General features: G+C 46.5%; 1 protein-coding gene across 2 annotated transcripts in view; it reads right to left on the bottom strand.

Moving 5' to 3' along the window:
- The window catches only part of RABGAP1L (RAB GTPase activating protein 1 like), a 1225189-nt gene that overhangs the window by 647237 nt on the left and 564765 nt on the right, over positions 1 to 13187 (bottom strand). The gene's annotated exons all lie outside the window — the stretch shown is intronic.

Genomic DNA, 13187 nt, shown 5'->3' with positions numbered 1-13187 from the left:
AGGGAAAGGGGAACATAGAGATTGAGAGAGAAGGGAAGAGGAACAGAGAGAAACAGGTGATTGTGTGAAGATTTGACTGGTTGGTACGGCCTAGTATAAATTTGAAAGCCAGAATGAGAAGGGAAGATTACAGATAGGTGAGGTGGGAGTGGAAATATGCCCATTTGTGAGGATTTGGGAAATTGTGGGATATCCAAACGTCTTGGGAATTAGACATGTGGGCTGTGTGCAAGGAGGGGGTTGTTGGTCGAATGCAGTACTTAATTTGTTCCTGTGGTTTCCGGTGTTCGAGGCCGGCACTTAATTGTCAACACCGGCGATTGTGACAGTCTACCACATGGTGCCACTGTCTGTCTCATGTAGAGATGAGCACCACAAAACAGTTGTTTATCAGTACAATATACATAAAAAAATACTATTATCTGTCACCCAGGCCTTTCTTATAGCTTTGGGGGTGTGAAATAGTTTAAATCGTCGCACGTGGAGGAGTGTGATAGCAGTTGTATTGGAACTGCCGTTGGCAGCACTGAGAGGTGCGATGGGTGGTGCAAGCTGCAGTGGCCTCCTGGCGAGGACCCTGGCACTTATTTTTTCACTAATGAAGCACTGTTTTGGGAAGGGTACGCCCACACCATACCACCGTCCCAAAGTGACTTGAAGTACTATGAAAGGCAGCCACTTATGTTGATTCCCTGAACTCTGCATAATGGGAAAGGTGAGGAAACAGTATGCCAGACTTTACCTCTGCTTCCTGCATATAACCTGGTAAAATGGTCTGAAAATAATGCCGTGTTTGAATGAATCCTAACTGCCCCCCTGCTGCGTGTCCTAGTTGTGCATAATAGCTGCATAGGCTGCTGGCTTTGTAAAATAGAACGCACTTGACCCGTAGAAGAATTATCAATTAAATATATGAGGAGGTCAACCAGACGCCTCCTCCTGGATACCAGGATATCTGTCCTCAGGCAGTTTGTCAAGCACATGCACGAGGACAACTGTCCTGGATAACCCCAGGGACCAATCAGAGGAGTAGAGACGCAGACTTTGACATGTGCAGCGTGTCACACCGCAGGAGCTGGGCAGTGCCAAGCCCGCTGGGTGGCCCTTTTAAGAGGTGTCGCTGCGTGTAGAGGCTCTTAAAAGAGTGCGGGGTTCTCCACTTCTAGTAGAGCCGGAGACCCCCAGGGAAAGAAAATGTCTGCCAAGAGAGGTGAGGAGGGCGGACGGGAAGGAGGGGGGGGGGGGGGTGGCAGACCATAATAAAGACTGTCGAGAGCAAATTTATCAGGAATAGGTCTAACACGGTGCTTTAAATAAAAACATAAAAGTGCAGGTACTCACTATTTAGAGCACTTGAATGCTCCTGAGAAGCGCCAATACTGTCCCATTAAATGTATGCAGCAACGCTCAGAAGTGAAGGTACTCTCCCTTTCAAATTAAAACAAGCATTTACAATGCAATGGTCTCGGCATTGTTAACCCCTTCAGTGCCCGCCCCTTTCCCCGCCCTGTGCCGGCCGTTGCATTAGCGGGCGGTGTCTATGACAAGCTGGACTCGTCATGGGCACAGCGCTACCGCGGCCCATGACGAGACCAGCTCGTCATGGGCACTGAAGAGGTTAAAGTTAGAGCTATTGGCATTGCTCATGACATTATTTTTATTTATGTTGTTGTTTTTAAAAGATTTAAAGAAACGGCATTGTTATTTACAATGTCAATAGCTTAATCACTCTCAAATGCTCCTGCAAGGGAAACGCTTTGTGTGCTCTTGCACTCCCCCCACCCCTCCCACTTGTAGCGCGAGGCGCGCGCTTGTTTAAACTAACAATGTGTATATTCACAAAGCGCTTACAGGCTGTGAAGTCAATGAGCAATGAACACCCACCTCTGCGGCCCCCTTCTCTTCCTAAATCCATTGTTTATTTTTTTGCAGGTTGATATAGCGCAACCTCTACCCGAAGGTTTTGGAGCGCTTTAAATGACCACCAGTTACCTTACACAAGACACATTCATTTTTTATAAACACGGGAAGATTAAAATATCACAGGATGCTGAACCAAGGCTGACACTCGAACCCTGTGCGTCAGCTCCAAAGTCGGCTGCTCTAGCCCTAAGTCTACGTCCTCTGTTTGAATTATAGGACCCACTGACCTGCCTCTTGACCTCGACCACTTAGGAGACTTTGAAGGCGAATTTGTTTAAGTTCTCGTGTGCCCTGATCCATGCGTGAGCAGCTCGCCGAGTTCATGTTTTTCGCTGTGCCTTCTAAGACTTGTAGCCCTACTTTTAACTCATTCTTACAGGAGAATTATAATCCGAACCTGTAACAAAAATACAATCTGGGTAGGATTAACTACCCTCGCAAGGACCAAGGAAACTACACGACCCATCATGCATCTGAGCTCACACTCATCATGTAAGCAGAACGCGTTGCCCCGAACAGTCAGAGGTTGTTAACTTTAATCTCCCCCCTCACAAGTACTCCCAAACGTTCCCTTCCCACCACAGCCGCACCACAATCACTATGTCTGCCAACTTCAGTGCTGAAAGGAGGTGCAGTAAAGGGGTAAGCTCAAAGATGCTAGATCTGCCGGAGAGAAAAGAACCAATGTATAGTGTATGCTAACATTGTGAATACAATCCTCGAGACAAATAAAAGCTAAGATAATACAATTATAGAGCATTTATTTCCCCCCTCCCCCGCCCCTTTCATGGTATCATCTAGATTGCTGTTGAACAGTGGAGGGAGTGAGTAGAATGTCCTTCACATTAGCAGCCTCAGAAGGATTAAAGGCTGTGTCACCTGCAGGACTATTTTTATCGACCTCGGAAAGATGACATGCCTAATTTGAATTATGATATTTATCATCTCCTAGGCCACTCGAATGACGCAGAAAGGGAGGACCAAACTAGGAGGCAAAAAAGGCAACTATGCAGTATAATGAGGCCCTTTTTTATAGTATTGCTTCATTATTTTGTGGTTTTTTATACTTGCTAACACTTTCTGGTCAAAGATTTGACCTCATTGGTACCAGTTTAACAACCAAATACGGTCATAAACAACTGAAGAATGGATAACCAGACAACCTTTGCGGGTGGCATTCTATTGTGCGGAAACAGGGGTCGCCACATTTTTAGTAACGTTTGATGCGATTCAGCTAGACGCATTGTTTGGTTAAAATCTGCAGATACAGCAGTGGATGGATCAAGTGGCAAATGGGGCAAATCTATAATTATGTGGAAAACGCTGCGGCTGCAGAATCGCATAATTCAAGTGGCCCTGATTATATAGATCTCCGAAGGATAACAGGTTGAGTTTCACATATGGCTGTAAATATATCGACCTCGTAAGGATTGCGGCCTATATATGCCCAATCATGACAGCCTGGGTTTAACGGTACTCTTTGCAGTAGGGTCCCAACACACTGAGCTGCCTTTAGAGGGGTGACCTATAGCGCCTTGCCCATCACACGAGGGCACTGTGGGAGGTGCCAAGACTTGAAGGTTCGCCACCGCAGCGCCTCATGAATAAGGCACATCCTCCCGGCCTGGCAGAGTCTGGCGGCTCTTAAATTGCATCAGAAGCTTGTTAGCAAACAATAGAGCGCACAAGGGGCCAGGAGGGGCCGTGGGGGGTGGAAATGGCGCTGTAATTGGATAGGGCGGATGCACTGTACTTAAAGGTAGGGGGGAGGATCCGTGTCAAGCACCGGTACTGTGCCATAGCTGAGAGCTCCGCAAGGCTAACTGCAGGGGAAGAAGAGTGCGCCTGTGGCACCCCACACACTCACCTCGCACTCCCAGCTGGACCCGTGCGGACCCGGGGGTGCCAGGGCACGGCGCCCACTCTTCAGCGGATCCTTCGTTCTCCACCCGCTGCAGCTGAGGGTGCAGTGCACAGAGGAGCTAAGGGCGCATAAGGAGCGGCGCGGCAGGGACGGACCCTTGGACCTCCTTTCTGCAGCTCTGCCAGCACCGAGGACATCCTGGGGTACAGGGGACCCCAACAGTGCGGCTCCAGTGCAGGAGGATGCAGTCTTCCAAGATAAGGCTTAATATTGGAGCTTAGACCGTTCCCGGGTAATCCGGAACTTTGCACCGGGAGTTAAAGTGGTTTGCGCAAGATCACACGGTTCGTGTCAAGTGGAGAAACCAGGATTTAAACGTGTTATGGTTTGTGACCTGAGTTGGAAACGTAAACATCAGAGCACACCTCACCACAAGCTCCAGGTTGCGAGGATAGGGCAGCGAGAGCCATGAACACGGCCGCCTTTCTCCGAGGCGAAGCAGAAATGCCTCGGAGAAACGCAGCCGCGGTTTCGGATTCGGGGGCGTGTTTTTCTTTTCTCTCCTCTTGCCATTGGCTGGAGGAGAGAAAAACACGCCCAGCGAAAAGTAGCGAAAAAACACACCCCGAATCCGAAAAGGACGGGGCTTGTTTTGCGAGACAAAGACTCTTCTCCAATGGCTGGCCAGCATTTAAGAGGCCAGCCAATGGAGAAGAGGAGAGATGAGCGGCGGGTTCAAGCCCCTCTTCTCCAAAACGTTAAATCTCGGAGCGAGACTGCGCAAGCGCAGCCTTCGAGCCGAGACCTAAAAAGGGCGTGGCTAAAAAGTGGAAAGAAGAGCACGGAACACGCCCCCGAATCTGAAAAAGACGGAGCCTATTTGGAGGGACGGCTCTCTCCTCCAATGGCTGGCCTCCGTTTAGGAAGCCAGCCAATGGAGGAGAGCCAAAAAGAGGCGGGCTAAATAGCCACTCTAAGCATCATAAGATCTCCAGACATCCGGTTCTGCCTTCGGCAGACCGGACGGTCCCTCGACCTAAAAAGGGCAGGTACCAGTACTGGACAGCACCTGCCCACTTAAAACACCGATTTAATATCGGAAACATTTACAAATGGACACCCAGGGCATGACCATTCACAACAGGGTAACCATTGGGGGGGGAACCTGGTTTCCATTAATAAATTAACAGTTATTGGCAGGAAGTTATACACTGCCAAAGGGATGCACAACTTGTACTCAGTGTGCCAATGGTCGGCTCGGTCATCTAGAAGCTATGATAGTGTGACATAAATCCATCTTAACTTAACTTGAGGGAGTGAGACCCAGATTTCCATCAATATGTTTATCAAAGCGTGCCAACAGAAGACATGTTGCTGTCTTAGCGCTGACTGGTGGGAGGATATACCGAAAGGATGAAATAACAAATGTTTGTAGGACAGGTCCCAATGCTGAAGGCATTGTAATCACCAGAAGATAGGTGGCAGTGCTCAAGTTGTGGGAAAAAAATGAAATAGAAGTGCAGGGCTCCAAAGTTTTTCTTAGGAACCCGCCACCTGCATTGCAGAATGACGTGGTTGGTAAATGCCTATTCTTTATTCGGTCTTCTGCCCCTTTTCTTCCACCACTCTAGATTTCATGTCTCTTTAGTTCACCCTTGCAAGCTCCTTTTCATCCCTTTCTTCATTTGTCACTGTTTTCTTACATTTCTCTTTCTCTTCCTCCTCCTTTTTCCTTTTCTACCTCTCTGTCGATCTGGGCAGAAGTCTGATTATTAAAAATAAGCCCCAGTCCCTAATAATGGGAGGCAGTGCCCACCACCTGGAGCCACCAACATAAATTGAGCACAGGTATGTGGAAGGGATTAGAGAGCACAAGGTGGATACGTCTGAACTAAGCTAGGTGGACAGCCCTGTCAAACGCCTGTCACTGCATGGATACAGAAGGCATGCTTTTAAATGAACACAAAGGACCCTGCAGTGCTATACAAGCAAGAAATGTTTCTGATTTCCAATTATTTTGGCCTCATAGCCCGCAGCCAAGGGCTATACTGGTTGTTAAAGGTCCTGAAACAGAGTTATAGGCCCACGCCTCAGGTGAGGGAATACAACGAAGGAGAGGGCCTTTAGCAACTGCTGTACCTCGAGGCAAAAGGACTATAAGGCTATCAGAACATTTCACCTACTAAGGGTAGAATGTCCTAATTAACAAGCATTTACAATGCAATGGTCTCGGCAATATTATAGGTAGAGCTATTGGTATTGCTCAATATTTTTTTATTATGTTTTTATCCCTAAATAAATGGCATTGTCATTTCTATTGGCATTAGCTTTTTCAATGACAACTCCATTCCTCCCATCATCCCCCTCTCCCTCACTACTCTACACTATTATTCTGGTAAAGCTCTTCCCTTCACTTGCCCGAATAGGAACTTTGGACTTAAGCGTAGACCTTGCACGAAATGTTCCTTAGACTTCTATCATGATTGCATTACCTGTGATGTAAAAATATGCAAATTACTTTACCTAATGTAAAGTTATTTAGTTCCTATACGTGGAACATGAGCTCAAAGCACAATTTTATGCCGTGGGGTGAGAGCGGGCATGGGCCGCGCAGATCTCTGGGCCGGGCTGCGTGTGGTCGGCGCTCTCGAGGCTCCCCCTGGTCGGAGCTGCAGGCGGTGAGGTGCGGCTGGCCCTGCTGACGGCATTGGGGCCATTACAATATTCTGTGCCAGACTGTGTGAAGGGGCTGCTGTTGAGTGGGGGCGCCGGTGAGACGAGGCCTGCCTCGAGCCCTGTATGAATATTCGGCAGACAATTTGGGCCGCAATAGAGATGAAGCTGTGCAGTTTGGAGGCCTGAGGCGGGATGGATGAGTGCGGCGATCTCCCACTGGCAATTGCGTGGGGGGGGGTAAGCAACCAGACAAATACCAGGCTCTGTACCACATTTTTTAGCGAGCCTTCAGTGGCTGAATCAAATCGCGCACAATCGGCACTCCCGAGGCACCCCATCCCTGGTCGGGGCTGCAGGTGGCGGAGGTGCTGGCGGCATTGGGGCTATTGCAATATTCTGAGCGCGATGAGGTGAAGGGGCTGCTGTTGAGTGGGGGCGCAGGTGAGACGAGGCCTGTCTCGAGCCCTGTATGAATATTCGGCGGCCAATTCGGGCCGCAACAGAGACGAAGCTGTGCAGTTTTGAGGCCTGAGGCGGGATGGATGAATGCCGCGATCTCCTCCTGGCTGTTGCATGGGGGGTTAGCTACCAGATAAATCCTGGGCGCTGCACATTATCCAGTGAGTTTTCGGCGGCTGGATGGGGCCGCGGCGCAGACGTGCCCCTCCTCCCTGGCCTTGGGCGTTCAGGAGACTGCCGGACTAGGGGGTCCAGGGCGGAGGACCGGATGGTGGCCATATCGCGGACCCCGGACAGTGGCCTGCAACACTTGTTTGACTGCAGCATAAGCCAGCGGCAGATATGTCTGTCCCGAAAGATGTTTAAGCCATCATTTCACTTTGCCCTGCTTACACACGTGTTGTACCACCCTTCACTGCCCCGGGTCACAGGCCATGTTTTGGCATCAGGGGACAAGCTTTGCGTCAGGGCCGGCAATCCACTCACCCCCACAATAAAGAGCTAGGAATTACCTGACATTTCAGCCTTCCCTGATCTGGTGTTCCACTTCGTCCGAAAATCTACCCCTGTAGGAGACAAACGCCTGCAACGCCCTCGGAGCTTCGCGTGATTGCTAAAAAATGGCGGATGGAAGCTTCGAAACTTTTTCGGATTCGGGGGCGTGTTCCTGCTGTTCTAAAAGGGCGTGGCTAAAAAGTGGAAAGAACAGCAAGGAACACGCCCCCGAATCTGAAAAAGACGGAGCCTATTTGGAGGGACGGCTCTCTCCTCCAATGGCTGGCCTCCGTTTAGGAAGCCAGCCAATGGAGGAGAGGCAAAAAGAGAGGCGGGCTAAGGAGCCACTCTCAGAAACATTAAATCTCCGACTTCCGGTTCTGCCTTCGGCAGACCGGACAGTCCTCGACCTAAAAAGGGGGTAACATCTACACAAACATTGGAATGTTGAAGCTCCAAGTAAATACCCGCTATTATAGGCCCGGAGCTGCTCCATTGTCTTCAACAGAGCACTCAACATTCCAAAGTTGTAATATGGCTAATGACATCTAGTCACATCACGCCCTAATAAGGCTACCACTGGGCAGGGGTCCTATTAACCCCTTCAGCGCAGTGCGGATTACCGCGCCGTGCTGAAGGTTCCGTGCGTGGGCGGGGCCGTGACGGAGCGGTTCCGTCATGTGCACAGCGCAACCAATGCGCATGACGGAACCGCTCCGTTACTCGCATCAAAGGGGTTAAATGGAGATAGGACTCTCAACCACACAATGTGGCACGTTTCATTGAGTCCACTCCTAATTGTGGGTAATGGCTACAGTCAGCTCACAGTATTACCTTCAAGTAGCTTATTTCTGGACACATGTGAAGGTGGATACAAGATTTCCTAAATAACGTTTTGTTAAAATTATGTAGTTTGCAAGCTTTACATATGGTCTGCTTGTGTTGTCCAATCCTCTGCTACCCATGATTTCTAAAGGCCTGGAAACATTGTTTCCTTATATGGAATTAAATGTACTTTGGGGGCCTTTAGGATGATGTAACCTCATTCCCTTTTTTGATGAAAAAAAATCATTGAACCCAACTACATGGAACTACGACATGCAACTGGTCACCCAAAGCAGAGCCATTCAGAGCCACCACCAAAGTAAGATTCTTCGTCTCCACCTTCGGCAGCCTACTGCTTCGGATGCCTCACTCATGTGCAATCTTACTTTGGCCAATAAATTGATTAGAGTTAGCATATTTGATTTCACAGGAAGGCATTCATGAAGGTTCTAGCAAGTATGCCTGGCTTCCACATTGGGTAGCATCAGCTGGGAGAGAGTACTAAATTCACCTTACAAGCAACAAATATGTACCAAGCACTTGTTAGGTCTACCAGTGGCTGACTTTAACCCATGGGCCCAACCGGGCGAGGAGGTGGCCTGCAGACTCTGCAGTTATAAGAAAGAATCATGGTTACGCCTTCTGTGCTGCTGTCCCATGCTCGAAACCCCCAGGAGATCTCACCTGAAACTCATTTACCCAAAGAAGGAAAATGTCTCTTGCCTGGAAGCTTCGTCACTGTACTTCTCCCACACCGACACAAGAACCCTATAGAGGTGAGGTAAATATGTCAAGAAGCTTGAGGACCTACTCCGACCCGGCCCTGCAGATCCTCACTCAATTACCTTCTCTCAAAAACTGATAGACTACCTCACAGCGAGACCCGAATTAGGAAATGGCACCGCAAGGGTCTCCCCAGTTAAGTACAACACACGGAGAATAAACAACTTAACAGGAAAGCTCAAAAAACAACCTAATATAAATTGCATATACTATATTCAGCCAGATGTCAACTGCATTGGCAATACATAACTCAATAGCCCAAGATCGGCATGTAAATCGTTAAACTACCTTCAGGAAATTGAAATGAAATGTCTGATAAGAATATCACCCACAAAAATCAGCCTAATATCAATGACAAATACCTGTGAGATTAGCGGCAAATATGAACAACGACTAAGAAATTGCAAGGAATATAACACAATCAAAAAAATGGCAACACCATGGACAAACATCAATTCAGGGCTGGATTTGGAGTTATTGAATGTAAAATTCCCTTATTTACCAAGGATGTGCTAAATCTGGAGGAGGCTTCACTGCGAAATATCCCTCATTATAGGCAGTCTGCAGTGCTGAAAAATGGACTTGTTGACTCCTTTTAGCCTGAGAGCATTATTACAAAAAAATTGAGGATTTCCTATTTTACCACTGAGCGAAAAACTGAAGAGCCATTATTAGCGAGAAAGCCAATAACAACTGTAACAGCAACAACGTGGCCATTAATTAAAGAAATAGGCACAAAATTCATAACGGTCCGCTAAATATGAAAGTCATGCGAGCAACAATAAGCACAAGATCATAGTCAAACCACAGCCAGGCCATTATGATGGTCAACAATCAGCCCCACATCCACCAATGCAATGTCAATTAAATGACCAACAATACCAGCCACAGAAAGAAAGATCAAAGTTTTATTTTTTTTTAAATAAACCCCCAAAAAAATGCATGGCAACAATCCCAAACGTACAATGGCTAAGCTACTAATTATTGCAAATCATTAATGTGATTTCATTGACATAGCCAAAAGCAAGCCATCTATCACTTGAAATCAATGACAGATATCAGTTTGAGTCTTATCAAGTGTATGACAACTAAAGATCATCCTCACTGTTAATACTCAATCAACATCAATTAGGTAGTTAACAGAACCCAAGAGAAACTTGTTGGTTGGCATTCATAACATTAGAAACCTGATGGCTAACAACCAATGCCGTGAAACCTTGAGGCACACAAAAACCCACCGTTAACCTTGAGGCCATTAGTCAATCTAACATCAAACTCATAGCCAACAATTTCATGGGCAACGCTCACCTCAATACCGACCACATTATTAACAAGCAACGCATCATCACAGGCTAACAACCACAACATGAAACTAATGGTAAGGTGAACAATCACTTTAATATAATGGACACGGCTAATCACTAACCTAATATAATAATTGCAGGTAATAATCTGAGCAGTATCATTGACCGGACTAATAGCCAGCGAAAGATCAGCGTCATGGCCAAAAAACAACCACATATCAGCATAGACAATCATCACATACAACAACTGACAATAGCTAAATGCGTTCAATTCCAATGTTATGGTTTAAAGCCATATTATGCAATGCAGTTATACAGATAATTGAACTTTTGAACATATGCAGAGGATTCACTTCACTTTAACAAGTATTGTCAATTGTTTTCGTATCTTTTTAAAGTAGATGTGTGCAATGTGCACTAACAGGAACACTCAAGGTATGTTAGTAGCCATCTGTTGTTGGAGCATTGTTTTTAGGTGCATGTAATGTTTTGCTGATATTAAGTAATCTCAATGATGGGGTGCTTGGTAACGTCTTATACTAACAACTATTGAAGCTTTAACTTTTGATACAGATGAGCTCATAAGCGGAATGTGAAAGACTTCTGTGGTTGTTTTTTTAATACTGAAAATTCTGAAATCTGGACTTTAGTCATAAACTATGTAATACGTTTTAGACATTTTAGGTACTAGTGGACCTCTGTGGTGGCAAAATTCACAGTCCTAACATTCATCTCTGAGGGAAATCATCAGGATGGAAATAAGAATGTCATTTCTGATTAATTCCTCTGCGAGTGGAAACAATAAGCAAATCTCAGGTGAAATTTGAAAGTGCATTTAGGGGTCCCGGAGCATCTTCTGTGGACCTAATGGAGCCAACTGCCATGACCACGAAAAAACAACCACCTGAAGTGGAGGTAGTTCTACAAGGGACCACTGAAGTGGTCACAGCAACAAGGCCAGCTGTTGTGCGGGTCATGATGAAATGTCATTGGAGATGAATTTGTGATCAAAAAATGACTTGGGGGTGGGTGATGTGCCATTAACTCTATGTGGTTCAGTTTCACAAAGCCAAGGCAGCCTTCTGCGCCGGCGTCTCAAAAAATTGTCATTTATGCATCACTTACGTGGACCAAGCACTTACGTTGGCAAAGTGACTCAGACCTGTCATGTCAATTAAGAATTTTGCACAGCGGTGTGTTGTTTTGCAAAGGTCACTGTTTTGCCATCATATGTTAGCCATATGGCACAGGTCCTGCAGCTCAATCTTCCTGCATTCGTCCCAGAAATCCTGGCATGAAACAGCCATTGTTCTGCCTCCTGGGCATTCAAGATAAGCTTGAGCTCTCATCTGGCTAAGAGCACATTGGCATCACTGGAGCATTGAGCTAGGCAACGGTGGGCGAGGGCTGGCGCAAAGACAGACCACTCCAAGTGACATTGGCCGAGGTGTGTGCCAGGTTCAAGCCTACAGAATCACGTGGAAGGCTCACAGCTGTACCCAGACCACTGACATCAAATGAGTGCACCTACGAAAAGAGTAGTCTTGTGGTCATCCGCCACCGACTGCCTTTGTAGCTATTGGCCAATATAAAATTATCTGTTACTGAGAGGCTTGCACAAGAGGTAGGACTGTGGTGTTGTGTAGAAGCTGAGGAGGCTGTCTCCCATAAGCACTCTGCGGCCTTCCCCGGTGTCTCTGAAAAAGGGGCAAGATTTCCAATTCTTCCCCGTGCTTATTCCTCTTTGTCACCCCTCATCACTTTCACTTCAATTGTACCCTCTTACCTCTCCTGTTCCCTCTATTCTCTTGGGGTCAGCTCATCAACAACAAATGATCACATCTCCCTCCCTCTAGCGAAACGCCACTGTTTTGAGGAAGGCCGTTCCATCAACAGGACACCTTTCCAATTCTCTCTACGTTGTTCTCATCGCTGTATAGATTGGAAACACAATTTTTTAACACTTTAGCCTTTTAGACCTAACGAAAACACAATTCAGCAGAGAATGGGAATAGCTGCAAACGTAACTGCAGCTGAAAATGTGCTAACTTGGAGTTATAGCCCGAGTGACCACTGTGAAAGCTGCACTTCTAGGAGTGTGTTCCCATCTGTTCCATGCAACTGACTACTGGACCAGTAACCACACTGAGATGAATCCGAGGGTACAATAAAATCTCAGACCATTAACTCCAACCTAAATTCTTAATTGCCCCCCAAAAATACTCAATTTCCTTGATTTGAGAAATACACTATATATATTAACCTAAACGCTATCTATGCCTCTAAGCTAGCCCTATCCTTAAAACTAACACTGACCCGTTACCTAAAGTTACCCTAAATGTAACCCAATCATGTATCAAACCCTTAACCAGTACAGATTACAGTTCTTTGTAACCACCGCTGAGGAATTTATCGCCAATGTTTTTTTGAGTCTGTTTTATAATTACCAGAGGTTTTGGATCTGAAAAAACTGCATGGCACTCTTCAGGCCTACCCCAAATAAGGTTGCGTTAGATCACAAGTATACGTAATGTTATATTTAAAAAACCAAAAAAGGCAAACACTGGATCTCAGCTGGGTTCTAAATTCTAACACTTTTGCTTAAAAAGAGAGCCAAGACACAGGCAAATATATTGATTTCCACAAAGTACACCAATTGATTTAGCATAGACCCCATGATCAGAACTTTGCACCAGTAAACAGTCTAGCTGTCAGGCTACGGCTCCTGTGATACAAGCGCACGACAGCAACAGCGGCATGAACAAACATTTCTGCAGCTCTGATGCAAAATGAAATAATCACCTCCTCTACTAAATAGCACCCGCTGTCATTCTCGCAGCTGTGCAGCACTGCAAATA

Source organism: Triturus cristatus, chromosome 4_2 (genome assembly GCF_964204655.1).
Source record: "Triturus cristatus chromosome 4_2, aTriCri1.1, whole genome shotgun sequence".
Classification (NCBI taxonomy): Eukaryota; Metazoa; Chordata; class Amphibia; order Caudata; family Salamandridae; genus Triturus; species Triturus cristatus.
The sequence above is the reverse complement of the archived record's forward strand: the minus strand, read 5'-3'. Positions and strand labels throughout refer to the sequence as shown.